At 36.6% G+C, this 18,490-nt stretch overlaps 1 protein-coding gene and 1 long non-coding RNA gene across 2 annotated transcripts in view; one reads left to right on the top strand and one right to left on the bottom strand.

The window, feature by feature from the left end:
• ELOVL6 (ELOVL fatty acid elongase 6) overlaps positions 1-18,490 on the top strand; it is a 71,156-nt gene that overhangs the window by 14,757 nt on the left and 37,909 nt on the right. The gene's annotated exons all lie outside the window — the stretch shown is intronic.
• LOC113434782 (uncharacterized) lies at positions 10,694-17,735 on the bottom strand. The gene is made up of 3 exons (XR_003373847.2): positions 17,552-17,735; positions 17,164-17,235; positions 10,694-12,896 (listed from the first exon to the last, which is right to left on the bottom strand). It is a non-coding gene; the product is annotated as an uncharacterized LOC113434782 (long non-coding RNA).

Raw genomic sequence — 18,490 nt, 5'->3', positions numbered from 1 at the left:
AATACATTTGAAATGTAGTTTGTACCCCCAGGCAAAACTACCTATTTACATTAAACAGTGTTGTAATAAGTTAGTACGTTTATAGTTTTAAAGCAGAAAAGATTTTAAGATATAGCAAATTTATGACACTTTTGTAATAATTAGATCTGTGTGATACTACCAAGTTTTATTGTCAACTGTATCAGTAGAAAATCAGTAAGATGAAGCAACTATGCAATTGTTGATTAAAGCTGTGCTTCCAGTTAATCAAATGACAGATTAAATAATCCCACTGGCCTCTCTCTCCCCCTGTCCCTCTTCCTCCCTCCCTCCTTCTCTCCCTCTGTCCCTCTCCCACACAAAAATTGTTAGGAGCTGCTGCGTATCTTTTGAAAAAGTATATCTCTGTATACATACTTAACAAAGAAAATTGCCCTTCTAAAATAATATTATCTTCACTATTTATATATTCATCTAAACACAAAATAAACACAGGATTTGTTTTCAATTATATGCAAATTTGTGTATATGTAATATTTTTACATTTGGATATGTAAACAGATATGTATATAAGCATTACAAACATTAACTTTCAGGGAATTCTTTCTCACTAGCTTAATCTACTGAAGTTTTATCACATTGCAAACGCCCTGTGTGTTTTAGAAGATTGGAGATAAATTTGTCCAAGGCATTAGTTAGATTTATTTCGTGTTATCTGTGCATTTGTGAGGTGCACATCATGACTATGCAATTTAGCAATACACGTTCTGTTCTGGTTTATTTGCCTAAATCTATTTATATTTCCATTTAGGAACCATTTGTGAAGCTCTCTTAGGGAACCTAAGATACTATTGGATTCTAAAATTCACAAATCATAGGCTAATTGCATATATATATGTATTCTGATGGGAGATTTTTGAAGTCTTAAAATCTGTCAAAGATCCATCAGGGCACCAGAAATTATTTCACTGATCTGTACAAGTGATCATTCAAATAGCAATATAAGTACTAAAATTGAGAAAACCAACTAATGAAAAGGTCTCAAGTGAAGTTACTGACTGCCAATCCACATGTGCCATACTAAACAGCATTGTGATTTCACCCAAGCAAACCCAAAAGAAAATTTTCGTGGAAAGGAAAAGGAAGCTTTGCCCTTTAAGGAAAAACTCTTTCCTTTGTGGATTCAAATTTCCAGGCTGGGAGATTTTACTGCAAAATGATTGGTCAGCTGCATTGGAAGTCAGAATCAGTTTATTAATTGGAAGGCAGGTAAGAAGAAATCCTACCGCTGTTCTTGAGACTAATCTTGTGAGTAGAGAAATCCCTTTCTTATACCCTTCAGGTCCTTTGATTTTGTGTGAACCCTTGAAGTCTTTGATTTGTGTGTGTGTGATGAGTTCCTGTCTCTTGAGATTGGGATCTCCTGGGATCTTGGTAGGAGTACTTGTTTTATAGTAGCTGCTTGTTCACTTTGTAGCTGCTTGTTGTATTAGGTTGCAATATCCTGAGCTTCCTGTTACACCTTTTGGTTTGCTTTTCACAAGTTTTTATAACTTGCCATCTATTTGATTTCTATGGGAAAGGATCTTAGCTATTTTCTCTGTATCCTAGGCAAAGGTGGGGGCCGATGGAGCTGCCCCTGCTTGTGTTTTCACCTCTCCTTTCTTTTAGGGGAATTTTCCTTTCCGTTTTGATATTTTAAAATGTCTTTTTTTTCCCTAGGAGAGGAGTGAATCGTAACTTCTAACATGTGAAATAGAAAATATAGCAATATATAGTATATGTAGGAATGGGATCTCATTCAGCTAAGATTTACCCAGATTTCTATTAAAATCCTTCTGGCCAGCAAAGTCATGCTACTAGATATTATTATGGCATGGGATACATAAAGCAATGCAAGTGATACACATTTAATTTTAATTAAATCTTTGTTCTAACATTTAGTTTAAAAGGGTTTAAAATAGAGGTAATGGGTAAACATATACAAATTGAAATACAATCATTACCTTATTGACTGCAAAAAATGAACTCCCATGCTCTAAAAGTAAAAAATAATAATAATAGAGATTTGTCCCTGCATATTTTGAATAGTTAACAGTGCACAATTGCAGAAACTTAGACAAATACTGGTCTGTAACTTCATCCGAGACATAGTATTTCCTACTGTTGGAAAAATAAGATGCCCGCAAAGACCTCTGTGATGCATGGCTGGTTTTTGTTGGAATTAGATGTAAATTACTAGAGGTAGTAATAACTTACAATCATAATTGAGCCCAAAATTTCCATTGCTAAGAAAGCCAGTTATGGAGCTTTGCCTCATTTTATAACCTTTTTTGCCCAGTTGTTAAGTGAATCTGGCTTTCCCCGTTGACTTTGCTTGTTGGAAGCCAGTTGAGAAGATTACAGATGTGACCGCATGACTCCAGGACAGTGCATCTGTCATAAATACATACCAGTTGCCAACGTCCAAATTTTGATCTCATGACCATGAGGATGCTGGTTGTAAGTGTGGATACTAGTCATAAGTCACTTTTTTCAGTTTCATTTTAATCTCAAATGGTCACTAAACAAATGGTTGTAAGTCAAGAACCTCCTGTAGATGGTGAAATATTATTAAGCTGTGCAATATACTCACATTAATCATTTGCTTTTCTTGAGCAGGAAGGATATATTGTTTGGCCTGTCCTTTTCTGGCTTAGTATATTCAGGTTGGACCCTGTTCTGATATTTGGTGAAATCCCCCAACTTTGTAATGTAACAATGTTACATTTCACTTTTACCAAGTGCTTGTATTTCAGCTCAGACAAAGTATAATATAATGTAGAGAAAATTAGAATCTCTATAAAGCAGAGCTCCAATCCCCACAGCAGGCCAGAAATAAACCATCACTGGTAGCACAAAAGGCTGCTGTGAAGATTAAAGGAAAGGTGCATTCCCTTCATCCAACTCTCAGTGAAGGAACTGAGGTCATTTTCTATTCTTTTGTTCAGAAAATTTATATTCTTGCCCAAATCACAGTGACTCATTGAAATAAATTCCCAATACAAAACCCAATAAACCCCTACCCCAGGGTTTGCACCCCTAATTATTTGTTAACGTTATGTTAAGTTTGTAAGAATTGTAGTCAACCTCTGGAGGCCACCTGTACATCTCACTATATTGTGCTATTTATTGGTTTAAAAGGATGCAGAAGGAAAATTCTGTATGAGGGGATAAAACATGACTCCTATCACAACTCTTAGTGTGCCAGTAGTGACATAAAAGGGAGGAAATGTTTGAGGCACAATGGCGTTTACCTCAGCCCCATTCTAAATGTACCCCCCAATAGATTACTCTCAAGGGAATGCAATTCTACACAAAAAGTTTTCTACCATTGGTTTTCTGTCATGTAAGGAAATTGAAACCTAATTACTTACTCTTTGCAAAACACAAGGTTTGCATAGCAGCAGAGATTTTATAATCTCAAGGAATTATAAAAGTAGTAACTATTTTGGCAGGGGAAAATTTCAAGCTCAGCGTTGTGTAACAGGAGAGTAACTAGGTCATAGTCTTAAATTTATAGTAAGTTTTTCCATTTAAAATATTTTTTCTGGATCAGAAATAATTGTGTTTTGAAACTCTATTTCAAATGCACAAAAGCCTTTTTTTAAACACATTTTTTAATTAAACACAACAGCGAACTCTTCTGGAGCATTAATCCAATGGCAAAAGAGCTGTATGGTTTGCCAAAATGTGTTTTAAAATCATGCTTCTGATCCAATATTTCATCCAGCTACCCACAACTAGTTTAGTTTAAACTGATACAGTCTATATTGACTGTCGGAGTCAAACAGTTTTAAAAGCTGTTGTTCCTAACTTGCAGCTGCAGTTTGTGGAAATTAAAATTAAAACGGGGGGAGAACATTCCACCGAACATGCCATAACACCCCATTTCCTCTTTGCTTTGATTTGCATAGCCTGCTGGGCTAGCAGCATTGAAAGACAGTAACTGTCCTTGTGAGCGCTCAGCCAATAGTGTTCACCTTCTGATGTCTGCTGATAGGGAACACACCAATAGGAATTTGGGAAGGTTGTGCTGACTGTTAGAGAATATAAGGTTCATAACATTAGAAGAGTTGGCTTTTTGTTTGGGGTGTTTTCGGTGTGTGTGTGTGTGTGAGAGAGAGAGAGAGAAAGAGAGAGAGAGAGAGAGAGAATGTGCGCGTGAGAGTGTGTGTGAGAAAGAGAGGTGCCATCAAAACTCAAGAAAATCTTTTCTTAGAATCACATACCATGCATCACAGCATGATTTTATCAGTTTTTTGTTTTTTTTAGCTTCCTTGCAGAGTGGTCTTTTCTGACAGGACAAGACTTTTGTTTTAGACAAAATTAGAGGGACTGAGAACAAAACAGCTTTATGCATGCATGAATTTTAAGTTAATAAACCACAGAGGACGTTTTTCAGAAAAGGCTATTTCATAGTGTCATCAAAAAGAAGTTGCTTTTAAGTGCCTGAAATATTTATTTCAGTAGCTGAGCCTAATCTAGGACACTAATATTGTACATAATAATATTAGGAAAAATTGTAGACCATAATAGAGTCCTGTAACATTCTAAACCTTATGATATGTTCTGTGTGAGGCTGTTTAAAATGTAAGTACAACTGAATTATACCACTGTCAGGATCACTTTAATAGAGGGTATAAATATTAAAAAGAAGACAATTTAATTCATTGTATATGCATAGATGGGAAATAACGCACAAACCGAATAGATGTTTTTATGAAATATTCAGGTACTTTTTTTCCTATGCAGCATAAAGCAATCTTTTATTTTCTTCCATTCTGGGCTGTTAGCAGAAATATCAGAAATATGTACATAGAAAGAAAAGTTAAAACAAGCTGCCGGAAAGATTTTTTTTTTTTAAAGCAGCAAAATAAATGATTAATATTATGTGGGAGGAATACTTGCTTTTTTAGCTGTATAATCAGATAACAACTCATCAAGAACATAAATTACAATTTGAAGAGAGATTTAATTCACTTTGCTATTTTTTTTAACCTTATACTCAACAGTTTACCACATCAAAGTGAAATGTTTTCCACAGTCCTATATTTTTGACAATAGATATTTTGATATTTTTTTTGCAAATTGTGGGGTTAGGATTTGCATTGATGTTTCTTCCAGAAAGAAATAATTCTCATATGTAGAGGTAAACATGGATGATAAAAAGTGATTTGCAAAGTATTTATTCCAAGTTCAGAACTTAGAAGACAACAATAATGTGATCAGAATTTCTCCAAAATAAATAATATGTTTTTAAATATTGGTAATATAAGGCAATATCTGTCAAAGGCACTTCTCATTTCTGTGCATATAATATAATTTCCTCCAATGAAACATATGATATAGGTCAGGACCTGAATTCAGCATAGAGCACCTCAGATTTTCTGCTGTTTTACTAAAGGCAAGCCAAATATATTTTATGTTTGTGTATTACTGAGCATTTGTGTTTTGTTTTGTTGCGGTTGAGTCAGTCTCGATTCCTGGCAGCTGCCTAGACAAGACCCTGTAGTTTTCTTGGCAAGATTTATTGAAGTGACCTGTCATTGCCTTCTTCCCACAGCTGAAAGAAAGTGACTGTCCCAAGTCACCCAATTGGCTTTTTCCCTTAGGGTGTCCTGTTTGTAGCCTGGTACTTTAAATCAGGCTCAACCTTGGCAACTTTCAGATGGATGGGACTTTAGCTTCCAAGGTTGAGAAACACTGCCTTAAACCACTTCACCAAAGTAGCTCCTACTTCTGAGCATATATACAGAGATTGCGAGAGAGATATTTTGAATATTTTTTTTTTAATATTGTGTTCTGAATCTATGAGCAAGTAGGACACAGCTTGCATTTCCCAGCTTACTTTCTTCTTTCTTTGTCTTCAAAAGAAAGCTCTCAGATGCTAATTGTCTGCTCTCAGATGCTAATTTTCTAATTCATTGCTATAACTAGATGTCAACTGTAGCTTGAGGTTAGTTCTAACAGTCACTGCCTAGTTTCAATAACTTTGGCTAAATATGATTAGAGGAACATAAAAGTTAAGGTAGTAGTTGGCCCATAGAAAAATAGTACAAAGTTTGTGATCTTATGATTCCTTTTTTGACAAAGGAATCTGAAGGAGTTCTTGAAATGAACCTTCACATATCCCCCCCCCCCCATTTTGGCTAACCATTTCCTACTACATGATGTAGTTATGAGGATTAACTTAAATGTTATTAAGGAGTGCTTATCCAGAATGTATTACAGATTATCAGTAAATGCTTTAAAATAGTATTTTGAATTAAACTGACAGAGTGAAAGCAGGAATCATTTATCTTTTTCTGAAAAAAAGCTGTCCATGCAAAGTATTTTATTCCAAAAGATCTTGCTGTCATCCTTTTTAATACAGGGATTAGGTCAAGTAGCTTCAGCCTCCTTAAGAAGGCTAATCAGCCCCACCAGACTTCTAGATAAATGCCCCACTTCCCTGTGGGTCTGTTTTGTCTCTAGCGTGGTCATTGTAGCATGGGATGGATTCAATTAGAGCCAATGACAGGGTCATCTAGTCCAGCATTATGGTTACACAACTGCCTTTGCAAAGCCATTTCTTTTCTAATAGATGCAGATAGACTGGTTATGTATGTAAGGTTCAGCTATTAAGGTCTATCCTGATTGGCTTTATATTTGTTCCATCATTTTTAAGTTCTCTGTCTTAGGATTGAGATCCTTGGCATTTTCTGAAATGAGTTATTTTAAAATTGTTGTTTATGTTTTGTTTTCTGCACTTCTTGCCTTCCAAAAGTGTTTGAGCTACAAGTTCCACAAATTCCAACCTGGTTGGTTAAAATGTGGAAAATAAAAGTTTATTTGGATCAGTCCTCTCCTACGTGTTACATTTTGTTCTAGGCACAAAACCAAAGAAGGATTCTGACAAACCATATGTATTTAGAAAGCCTTGGAAGTACAGGAGAAAGTGAAAGTCCATAGTCTATTTGGCTTTGGAAAGAATTGTAGCATTCTTCAAATAGCTGAATAGGTGTCACAGACACCTATTCAGAATAGGTGTCCATGTGGTGTAGGGTAAACGGAACCTGTTGATGTTTAACTGTGAAGAAGAACCAATGTTAGACAGAGAGTAGTTAGGGACATATTTTGAGGTGACACAGTATGAAGGAACCGGAAGGGAGGAGTTAAGGAAAATAAAGCAGTTTGTGTGCAGAGAACTCACATGTTAGGAGTATTATTACAAAATACGACATGGTGTCATAAGTTCTGTAACACGGTAACTGAACAACGAGGTCTACCCAAAAGAGGAAAATGAGCGGCAGTGGGGATGAGCAGAATGAGAAAGGAGTTAGCAGAATGGCTAGCACATCCAGCGCTACTTTTAATATCCAACCACCTGAGCCCTTTGATTTTTCCAAACCAAATGAGTGGACAAAATGGATACGACGATTCAAGAGATTTAGGCAAGCACGCAATCTTGCAATAAGCTCTGAAGAAAATCAGGTGAGCACTTTGATTTACTGTATGGGAGACAAAGCAGATGATGTTCTGCGTGGCCTGAAACTCAGTGAAGCTGATCAGCGTCAGTATACTAAGAGATGGCTTTCAGTCATTCTTTGTAGTAAAAAAGAACATTGTGTATGAGCGTGCAAGATTTAATATGCGCAAACAAGGAGCAAATGAGACAGTTGATGCATTTGTCACAGCACTGTATGTATTAGCAGAACACTGTAACAATGGAGCGCTACATGAGGAGCTCATCAGAGACAGGATTGTAGTAGGCTTGGTCGATACATGGCTATCAGAACGCATGCAAATGGAAAAAGACCTAGACCTGGATAAAGCTATTAATATGGCAAGACAATCAGAGGAGATTAAAAAACAGCAAACTACATTGCTACTCGCTGCGGTTGGTTAATTTGACCAGTTCTAAGAGGAACAGTCAGGCTACCATCTGAGAGGATGCCAACTGGAGGTTTTGTGGAAATAGGTGTATAATTAGTATGTGATGTAGTATCCGAGATGGCATTCACGGTTGGCACATTAATACGTGCTGCTGAGGATCTTTTGGAGGCAATAAATCTCCTGCCACTCACAAATTGTCGATTACCCAAGAGTGGCTTAATCGACAAAACTTTGAAGACTCTTCTTGGCAAAATGCCAAAGGATCTTAACAGGGATCCTCTTCTGAAAAATAGTTGTGGGGTGTTGGAGTTGTCAAAACTGAGTAGCACTCTAGGGCAGCATTCAGGAGAGGGTAAAAGTTCAATCTTCTTCAAATCATCAGCTTTTAGCCCCAATAACTGTAATATATGGTCCCTTGCCAGCTGTGTTGAACCCCAGTGAGGTAAGTTGCCATTAATGGGATTAATGATGAGGGCCACCTGTTTTGACTGTAAGACCAGGTGACTGTTTGCATCAAAAGATGTAAAGTTCAAACTATTGGTAGGATTACATTGGCCAGTGCTTTTGCTGAGGCTTGGCAGGGAGAACCCTGCCACCGCCTCAGGCTGACGAGAGGTCAACCCAGGGCTCCCACTGGTAGTCCAGGAAACTTAAGTAGTTTGAAGTACTTATTATTTTATCCAGCTGGAGCTGAATGCCTGCTGTAGTTTCTGCAACCAAGAAACATTGCTGAGCCAAAAGTTCTGTAAGGGTGGGCTCGTTTAAGGATTGGTTGGGGGCCGTAGTTTTAGATAAGTCTTTGTTCTCAACTTGGGGGTGATGCCCTCAACCATCAAAAGATCATGACAACTGGCAGCAGCCAGACAAAAGGGAGCAGGTGCTTTCAAACCGAGAGGCCGAGCTAAAACAAAGTCCTCAATCTTGGATTTCTTCAGAGAAGGTTGAGGAACCAGGTCAGTGAAAGATCTGCTCCTTTTCCTTGTCTTCATTATATTAAGTAGCACAATAGAGAGGGAGCTGTGTAATATAGCATAGAGTCTAGTCCCTGAAACAAGTCCTAAATCCAGAGGAAAAGGAATCGGGAGTTGACAAGAAACGAGTCCTAATGCAAACAATGGCAGAGCTCCACACAAGTATACCAAGGATCCTGCCCTCCCGACAGAGCAGAGAACATGAGCAAATAATGATGATAAAATAATAAAAATAGTGGATAAAAAATCGCATCAAAGCTAGGCATTGCTAGACTTCCAGCTAAAGGAGTAAGATCTTTAGAACAACAACAACAAAGTAGCAGCAGCAAGGCCCTCCTATAGCTGAGGGCCAGCTAGGGCTTTTTAAAAATACAGCTAAACCACAGCTAAAATATAACTAAAAGTTGGATTAGTGATCACACTGCAAAAATTTCAAAAATGTAAAGGGTTTAAAAATAAAAATAAAAATTTGAAGACTAAGATATGATAGAAAAATAGCCTTAAAAGCAGGTAATAATTAGAATAGGTTAATTTAATCTTAGTTAAGCAGAGAGACTACTTGCCCGCTGCTCCCATCTTAAAGTAGCCAAGTAAAGGGCTATTTTTGCTCATATGTCTATATTTATATCTATATCTAACTTTTAAAATGATAGCTAAAATGCTCTATATAAGTAGTATTAACACTCAATTTCAAGAAAACAGCATTGCTTGTGAAAATATGATGAGAACAAATAGGATACATTCTGGAAAAGGAACTTTTATTACATGGCTGATATATCTTGTACTTCAGCAAAATGATGGAGTACTATACTGATTGCATGCATTGATTGAATAGGTCAGAAACCTTTGTCAATTTAACAGGTTGCATTAATCTGCTGAGTCACTGTTGCAACTGCTCTTCAGCCAGGCACGATTTGATTCCACTTGAGGTATCTCTAGAAGCTGTAGTCTAAATTAAATACTACTTCTACAATTTTAGAATGTAATTGGCTCTAGCACTGCATGAAACACAGAATCTCATGATACTTCAATTCCCCCTTTACTCATTGTCAGGATGTGTACAAAATGCCCTGCATATTCCCCAGTACCAGTTTCAAACATCCCTAGATACACCAAATACTCCACTAGCAAGTATTACTGCATAAAACCTACTGCTCTTTTTGACACATGTTTTGAGTAAGAAAAATATTTTAGTATGTTAATTCCAAACAACCTTATCTACTAAATAAACATACAGTCTTGTTCAGAAATGAATAGGTATGATTTGTCATGTAATTCGGCTTGGTCTGTCTTCTTCTGCTTGGTCTATTATTCCCCACATAAGGAACTAGGAACCTGCCACCCTCCAGAAGTTGTATAATTACAATTCCCAGCATCCTTCATTATTGGCCACTGTAATTAAAACTATTGAGAGATAAAGTGACATGATTTAGAAAAATGCATGTTCCATTTGCCCCCAGAAAATACTAGAGACTAAATCATCAAATATGCCTGGATTTCTGCAATATGTTGAACTAAATGCATATAAAACCTGTCAGTTTTGGGTTTTTTATGTTTGAAACGGCATTTGACATAGATTGGATCTGCATAACAACAGATGTCATGTGGAGCATGTTAAAAAAAAAGGACTCCTAGGTGAAATTGCACAGATTCTTCCCTTGTATAGAGGAAGAACTAATTCAAGCTTATACTTTCTCATTAGTCAGAGCATCAGTTCATATCTTGTGATCCATGAAGCCTCTTTCTATACTGTATGCTAGATTCTCCATTCATTTTTGCAATCCCAAAACAAAATGAACAAAATTTAATTTTGATCACAAGCTGTTAGAAGCTCAACAATATTTTTTATTTGGGAATCCAAGAGTATTTCAGGAATCTATACTTTATTCACACAGCACAATATTGCTGAATTTAACCCATTTTTTAACTTGGCACAATACACTGAGCCAAAAGTTAAACATCATACTGACACTCTCCTGAAGAACTCAGGGTTAGAAGTAAATACACCTGCAAGTGACCAATATAAGCATACTGTGAACACAGCTGGAAAGTTTGTGATAAATTCTTATTCTGGATCTTAGCCAAGCTATCAAAGGACCTGCATGCATGTTATCATCTGCTAAATTTAGATGCTCAGTATAGAGAGGCCTAGACTTGGAGCCAAAGACCTTTTGTATTTGCATACACAAATTAAAAACTTTGCAATTTTATCTCTGGTGCTCACAACAAATTTGGATTTTCATGTTCAAAGTTATGAGTGCTGACAATTTAAAGGGGGAAGCACTTTTTTTCTGAGTCTTCAGCATCAAGCAGCTTTTTACTGCCATTATTGCTCCAGATATGATTATGAATTTTGTAGTGTAACATTTAATACCTTGAACTTCAGCATCCATTTTTAAGTCTTTGAACAACAATGGATCACACATCCATGAGAGTATGACTGATGGACCAATCATACTCTCATGGATTTTTGTTAATATAATTCAGGATGGAAGCTTCCCGTGGTGGGGGGGGATTCAACCAGTGTTACTACCAGTTCGGTAATTATATTTTGTGCACGCACATGCACCAGATGCGCACTGTGCACGTGTGTAAAAAAACCTTTAGGTGTGCCGCCCGAACAACTGAAAAGCACTGTGTGCAGGTGCACAGCATTTGAAAAGCCTCTTTTTTCCTGCCTTTTTCAACCTCAGCTATGCTGCACAAAGCAGCTGAGATTGAAAAAGCAGGAAATAAAGGACAGGTACAGAGCCTAGATGGGCAGGTGGGCCAAACAGCAGCAAACACAGAACCAGTTTGGTGTCTGCTGCTCTTCAGAGCTACCGGTTCTTTAGAACCGGGCAGAACCGGTAGCATCCCACCCTTGCTTCCCATGTACATGATGACCTCTCAAGTGAAAAGGAAGGAAGGAAGGAAAAATTCTGAGTATATTTTTATAAAACTACTTCCAAACAGATCACTGTGTGTTGCAGAAAAATAAGTCTGATGTCACCATTTATAAGGTCACTAACAAACCTATTAAGAGCCAGTTTAGTATGAATGTTAAAGCATCAGACCAGGAACAAGCAGTTTTAGTCCTTTGTTACAAAGCCTGCTAGGTGGGAACAAGGCAAAGGAAGCCACTTCTGCAATCTTGCCAAGAAGTAGTGCAAGCAGTAAAATAAAAATCAACAAAAAAGAATATGGAAATATTTGCCTTTGGCACAGACTAAATGAATTCAGGCTTACTCCATTGCTTTAATCAGCAGATCTTCAACTTGCCAGCAAAGAGATATAGGCTTCCATTCTGGATTAAGTTCCCATGTGGCAAACATACAGCTGTGTTTCTTAATCTCTGTTGTACTGGTTGAGCCATTTACCAAGAGGTGCATCTGGACATAAGTTTCAGTCTAACTGCTTTAGATATAACATTGAATCATTTTTTGTCTTTTGTATCATTTTCCAGACCATCACAATGAGATTCTGAACTTGTTTTTTATGAAGATTCTCTTCTGTGAGAGAGTGTAAGTTTTGATGGGCAGAGAAACAGTTTCTTATTTACACTTTGATCGTTCTAGGATGATGCAAGGCATAATTTATATTCTTTGTAGGATTCATTTAGCTTTGCACCCTGTTAAGTTCCACTACTAATTAGCAGGATGTGTAAGATAAGAGAATTACAGTATGATTTAGAGTTATACTAAGCTTTTATTAAAATGTGATTAAAGTTAAGACTTGGGCTACATTTTTAAAGGAGAGAACACTGTGGATTCAGGAGGATGTCAAACAGACTCACACAATATGTAGGAAAATACTAAGCTTATCATTTGTCCTGGAGCGGCAGGCAGCTATATAAAAATACTTTCTTTCATTTATAGCTAAATTAAAACTTGAAACAGTCATATATCTTCTGCATCCTTTGTGTAAAGGGTGGTACTTTCTAAAAGCTGAAAAGAAGCGACTGCATGTTCATGCAGAACATGAAGAAGGCAAACCAGGTCTTATATATTCACATTTCCCTCCTCTATGCCAGCACCCACGCCATTAGACCTAGAGGGAAAAAATAGCACAATCATCTTTAAATACACATTAATATACATTACAATGATGCAATGCAATATTGTTATTGTTTCTAAGTACTTATTTTTGTAAAAGCACAGGAAGATCAAAGCAATCTTGCAGAATTATTTTTCCTTGGAGAAAAGTTTACTGGAGATATATGAATAATCTGCATATTCACATATTAACAAACTGATCTGGGGTTAACTGGGATGCTAATGAAAGCATAGCGGCAGGATCAACAGCAGTCTCAAAATCCAGCTAGCTCAGGATTCTTTACAATTCAACAGTGTGCATTTTTTCTAACACATTTGCAAAGTACAGAAGTGGTTCAACTTCCAACTCTACCTTTGCACAATTCTTAGTTGATTCCTGACAAAGATTTTTATATTAATTTAGCACTTGCTATAATCCCCTTCAAATTATACCAATATTTAAAAAGTGAACTTTTTCACTGTGCATAATAAAACAGTGTTACTCTGAAGAATAAGAAATCAGTGGACAAATTCACTCTTGCTAAAACTCAGAGGGACAGAGAATTTGATGTAGTGGTTATGGCATCAGGCAAGAAACTGGAAGATTGTGATTTTTAGTCTTACTTTATGCATGAAACCAACTGTGTGACCTTGGACCAGTTACTCTCTTATCAGCCCTAGGAAGGACACGATGGCAAACCATGTCCGAAAAACTTGCCAGGAAAACTATAAGGTTGCCAGAAATTAATGCTGACTTGAAGTCGCAAAACAAAAACAAAGAACCCTTAGAACATAATCTTTTGGAAGATTTTCAGGTGCAGGTTTTATTGAAAATAAAAGTGTCTATATTTTAGTGAAGTTGTTATACAGGTCGATGTTCAGAGAATGGCATTTATATTTTTTGTAGCATTTTAGAGGAATACCCAGTGACACTGCTATGCTGAGTTAGCTCTAGCAACACATCCACTGGACCTTCCAGGTTCCTCAGATTCTCCACCCGCGCTCCCACCTACCAGCTTCTTTGTTCCTCTCTGTTTATATTCTTTCTGTTTCTGTCTCTCTCAATCCTCTTTTTTTTTCTTGTCTCTTGTCAGAAATGGCATCTGCACCATCTCTTTCATGGAGCCACTTAATAACCCACTGAGAAACCAAAGGTTGATCACAACAAAAGCTTTTTTTTACAGTAGGTCCCAAAATATAAAAATAATAGAAAAAAATGTGGTGCTGCTGCTTGGGAGGATTTGAAGGAGGAAGAACCATGAAAGGCGATTTTGTTTTTTGTTTCCATTAGTTTGCTACTGAATTTGGAGGCTGCCAAACTGAGAGCCTTGAATGAACATTTAGTAGTTTGGCCATGGAGGTGATATTTTTGTAGTAAATCATAACGTTGACAATAGTATTGCCTAATCTATTCCAGAACATTGGTACGGCCAATGTGTCTTGTTCCTCCCTCCATAGAAAAACTTTTTCAAAGGCACGACAAGAGAATTTTGTGGCTGATATGTGGATGCTTGAAAAGTCTACATAATTCAGTCATCTTCATAAGTTATTCTTGATTTCATCTTTTTTTTTCCTTATTGTGATAGGTGTGAGGACACAGTCCTGACCAATCTTAATTGAAACTTTACTCATTATTTTCCATTTTCCAAGGTGTCTAATAAAATAAATATATATTTTTTAAAAAGAATATTTGTAGCTCCAGGTTGAAATGAGGGGTCCTTGCTTCTCCCTGAGTTTGGTTGTTTTCTTGCAGATGCTTTATTACTCAAACTAGGTAAAATCATCAGCACTGATGATGTTACCTAGATTGAGCAATGAAACATCTGCAAGAAAAGATCCAAGCTCAAAGAGCACAAAGGATCTGTTCAGAGTTTTGCAGCGTGAATTCAGCTCCAGAAAAATTAATACAGATGGCTGGTGCTTCATTTAATGTCTATAAACATAATAAGTAAATTTTACAAACCAGTTGTAGATTTCTCCAACATGGAGCAAACTCAGACAGAAACATGTTGCAAGCAACTTACAGCAGCAAATTAGTTTCTCTTTTACTTTAAGTTCTGTAGGCAAGGAACACGAGAGTAGCAGTTTCTTTTTCAATAGATAGACTCAGAGCTCAAGGTAGCTGTAGAGCTTAATATAGAGCCAAGCCTAGGCTACTTTTAGTTTCAGTTTCCAGCCTAGACTAATTCTAGTTTCAGTTTCCCAAACAGTCCTCATTGGCTGACTTAGTTGCTATGCCTGTTGATTGGCTGACCTTTTTACCAAGTTCTGTTAGTTCATGAATATATTCTGTCAGGATCCCTCATAAGATACATTTTTATCATATGTTTTTTCATAGCTGCTACACAATAATCTTCAGGATACAGTGCAAGGATCTGAAAGTGTTTAAAACTTGCCATCTGGGCAACAAAAAGAACACATCTGACTCGGTTTGCTTCTCACAGTGTGGCCCAGTAGGTTCTCTTAATTTCTTTGAATATTGTATCATCTTGCTAACACAGAGATGAGATAGACAGCCAGAAAAGAAATACCGAAAGAGTGTTTATCCCAGGCCTTGCATGTTTTTGTAATAATAGTGATATGATTGGGAATTGCTTCTTCCAAATTTTCAGGTACAACATTAGCAATGCTATATTTTATTTACTCTTTAGATGAAAACGTGTTTAATTACTCTTTAAAAAAGGAATGCAATATCCAAAAGAAAATCACAGGATTGTTTTAAGTCATAATTTTATATTGATGAGGTTTGTTGGAATTATGGGGTTATTACCCCAGGAATACAAGGTTTAAGAAATAAATTAGTTGTTGAACATGTGCTGCTGACGAAGCATCCAAGATGTTATAGCATCAGTTTTGAATTATGTATTTGTGTTGTCTCCAAGAAGAAAAATATAGTTGCTTTTATGGCAAGGTGGATTACCCACATATCAGTCATGCAGGAAAGGACTTAAATGAATTTTCATCTAAACCAGAACAATAGCTTTCTGTAATAAATCTAGTTGTCACTTTTGCTTCCCATCACTGATATTCTCACAACTTGAATTAATTAGAGGGATAAGATTGGATAGGGATCTAAAAATCAGACTTCTTATTTCTTAAAATGTTCCTAACCTTCCAATCTGCCTATATCATTGCTCTGCTTTCTAGGTATTTTGCCACATATTTAGTTTTATTCTTTTCCTAATATCACTAATGGGAAAGATAATGTTCCTAATAATAAGGAACCAAAGTTATTGTATACTGTTTCCATTGGCATGTATTTTGAGAGTCAGGAAAGTCTACAGAGTAGTCTGGCTGCCAACAGTTGTTAGTTCATTTAGTTCACGTTCCCGTGCTATCCAGGATATACCATGAGGATGTGAATTAGCTTCACACTACAATTGCCATACGCTAAATAAATAAATAATGCATAGCTATATAAAATATATAATAAATATTCTTGGCTACCTAGTTTTAAACCAAATCCATAGCAGATTAATTAGTGAATCTTTGCTGAATTGCATAATCCATGTAGCAACAGATAACATTAGCTATATGAAAGAATTTGGTCATGAGCTAGATTAAGTATTAGAAGACAAGATGCCAACGTATGTTCTGTCTCTATAGTTTATGACCCTAGTTGCTAGAAAATAATTGAATATAATGTTTTGCAATGAAGCCAGAAATGTTGGCTAAATATATATAAAATCCTAATCCCTAAAAACAAAGCACCTGTCATCCTGACATATATCTTAATACATCCATGTCCAGAAGGGGAGTTCATCCCTGAGCTTTCTGCATTGAAGCTGATTGGTCCAGGTACCAAACATTGTCGCAGATCATCTAACTGGAGCCTTCAGCAATCTGGAAAGCACTCCAAGTCTTCTAGGTCTGTCTCCATTGTCAAACTGTCCAGGCGATACTGGACAATTCCCACACCGGTTTGGTAGCACAATGGCCATCTCTATTCTTAATATGAGAGATTTGTCAATAGAATATTTTTCATTCTGTCTTCATCCTGGCAATCCTTATACTCAGAAATGACACCATCCTTGCTGATCAGCCACCCAGCAATGTAAAGTATATCAAACAGTAATGGCCCTTATCAAAATCCATTGAGACATTTTCAAGGTGATCTTGCATAAAGCAGATTGTGCTTAATTTTTTTGCAATAAAAGTGGGAGAGGCAATTCTTTCCTCCTTTTTTAAAGGAACCTCCTCTTCTACAACTTTCTGCCCATTTCCCTGCTCCTTCTGTAAAGATCACCAAAGATTTGATCATCTGCATTATAATAGCAGTGTACCTGTTTCAGATGTGCTCGGTCTCAGCTGTTCTGTCTCACCTGCCAGGAATATTTCTGAACATGACTTTGAGCCTGTAGAGAGGACAAAATAGAGCAGTTTATTTCTTAAAAGTCTTCTGTAAGGGCCAAATGAAAATCCTCTTAAGACTTTATCCAGAAATAACAGTTTACAGCAGGGGTGTCCAACCTTGGTAACTTTAAGACTTGTGGACTTCAACTCCCAGAATTCCCCAGCCAGCTTTGCTGGCTGAGGAATTCTGGGAGTTGAAGTCCACAAGTCTTAAAGTTGCCAAGGTTGGACACCCCTGGTTTACAGTATTCCCTGCAGTATTAGATGCATCATAGTTTGGTATTTCCTCTGCACATGAAACAATGAGATTTCATTTACCCTGTAAGGTTACAGCATGTATTATCTATTTTGTTTCTTCTTACCTCAGTGATAAAAATCATTCATGAAAGATCCTGGCTATATCTCTTATTTTTGGTCTGGAACTGCTCACTTGTTTGCTGTAGTGTTAATGTTGACGCCTTTTCAGTCCATAGATACCATTTTGATCTTTCTTCCACATATGGAAGGATTTTTATTTGGTAGCTGGGATATCAGCTCATTAAGCCATTATTTACAAATAAGTAACCAATTCTCTTCCCACCTCCTGCCTCTCAAATTTCCACACTCTGGAAGCAGGTGCACATTACAATGCATTTTTTAAATCAAACTTGTGCCAGCTTGCTTCCAAAGTTCCAGGCAAGGTTCATGTTCTGGACTAGTAATATTTATTATACAAGTGATGTTAGATACTTTTTTTTGCCCACTTGTTCATCACTTGCTGATTCCTATTTAAACATGTAATGATCATTCTTCCTATGTAAGCATAACCATTTTTTAAAAAATAATTCTAAACAACATAATATGCTTGTGTGACCCAACTTGGCTGTCTCATTACTCTCATTAATCACAGAGGCTTTTTTGTATAAGATGAAAAGGGGAGAACTGATTTTTAATGATTTTCCACTTTTGGATTTAGTACAAACTGTAAATTTCTCTAGTATTTAATTCCTAGATTCATTCTTCAGCTTGCTTTTAGCATCCTCTATAGCCTTGTTTTGGCTATAGGTGATAATAAATGAAATGAGTAATACTTCTCTTTGCATGGGTGCTTAACTCTTGCTTAAATAGCAGACTAAGTGGCAGTCAATTACATAACATGTTTAATATAAAAATAAATTGAAATTGTGTATAATGCGGGAAAAGATAAATATTTACATTTTTTCAGTGACTGTAGAAACTCCATTTGTTATTATAGAGTGGCCAGGTATACAAAGATAT

The sequence above is a fragment of the Pseudonaja textilis genome, chromosome 6 (assembly GCF_049901715.1).
Source record: "Pseudonaja textilis isolate UNSWEBS1 chromosome 6, rPseTex1.2, whole genome shotgun sequence".
Classification (NCBI taxonomy): Eukaryota; Metazoa; Chordata; class Lepidosauria; order Squamata; family Elapidae; genus Pseudonaja; species Pseudonaja textilis.
The sequence above is the reverse complement of the archived record's forward strand: the minus strand, read 5'-3'. Positions and strand labels throughout refer to the sequence as shown.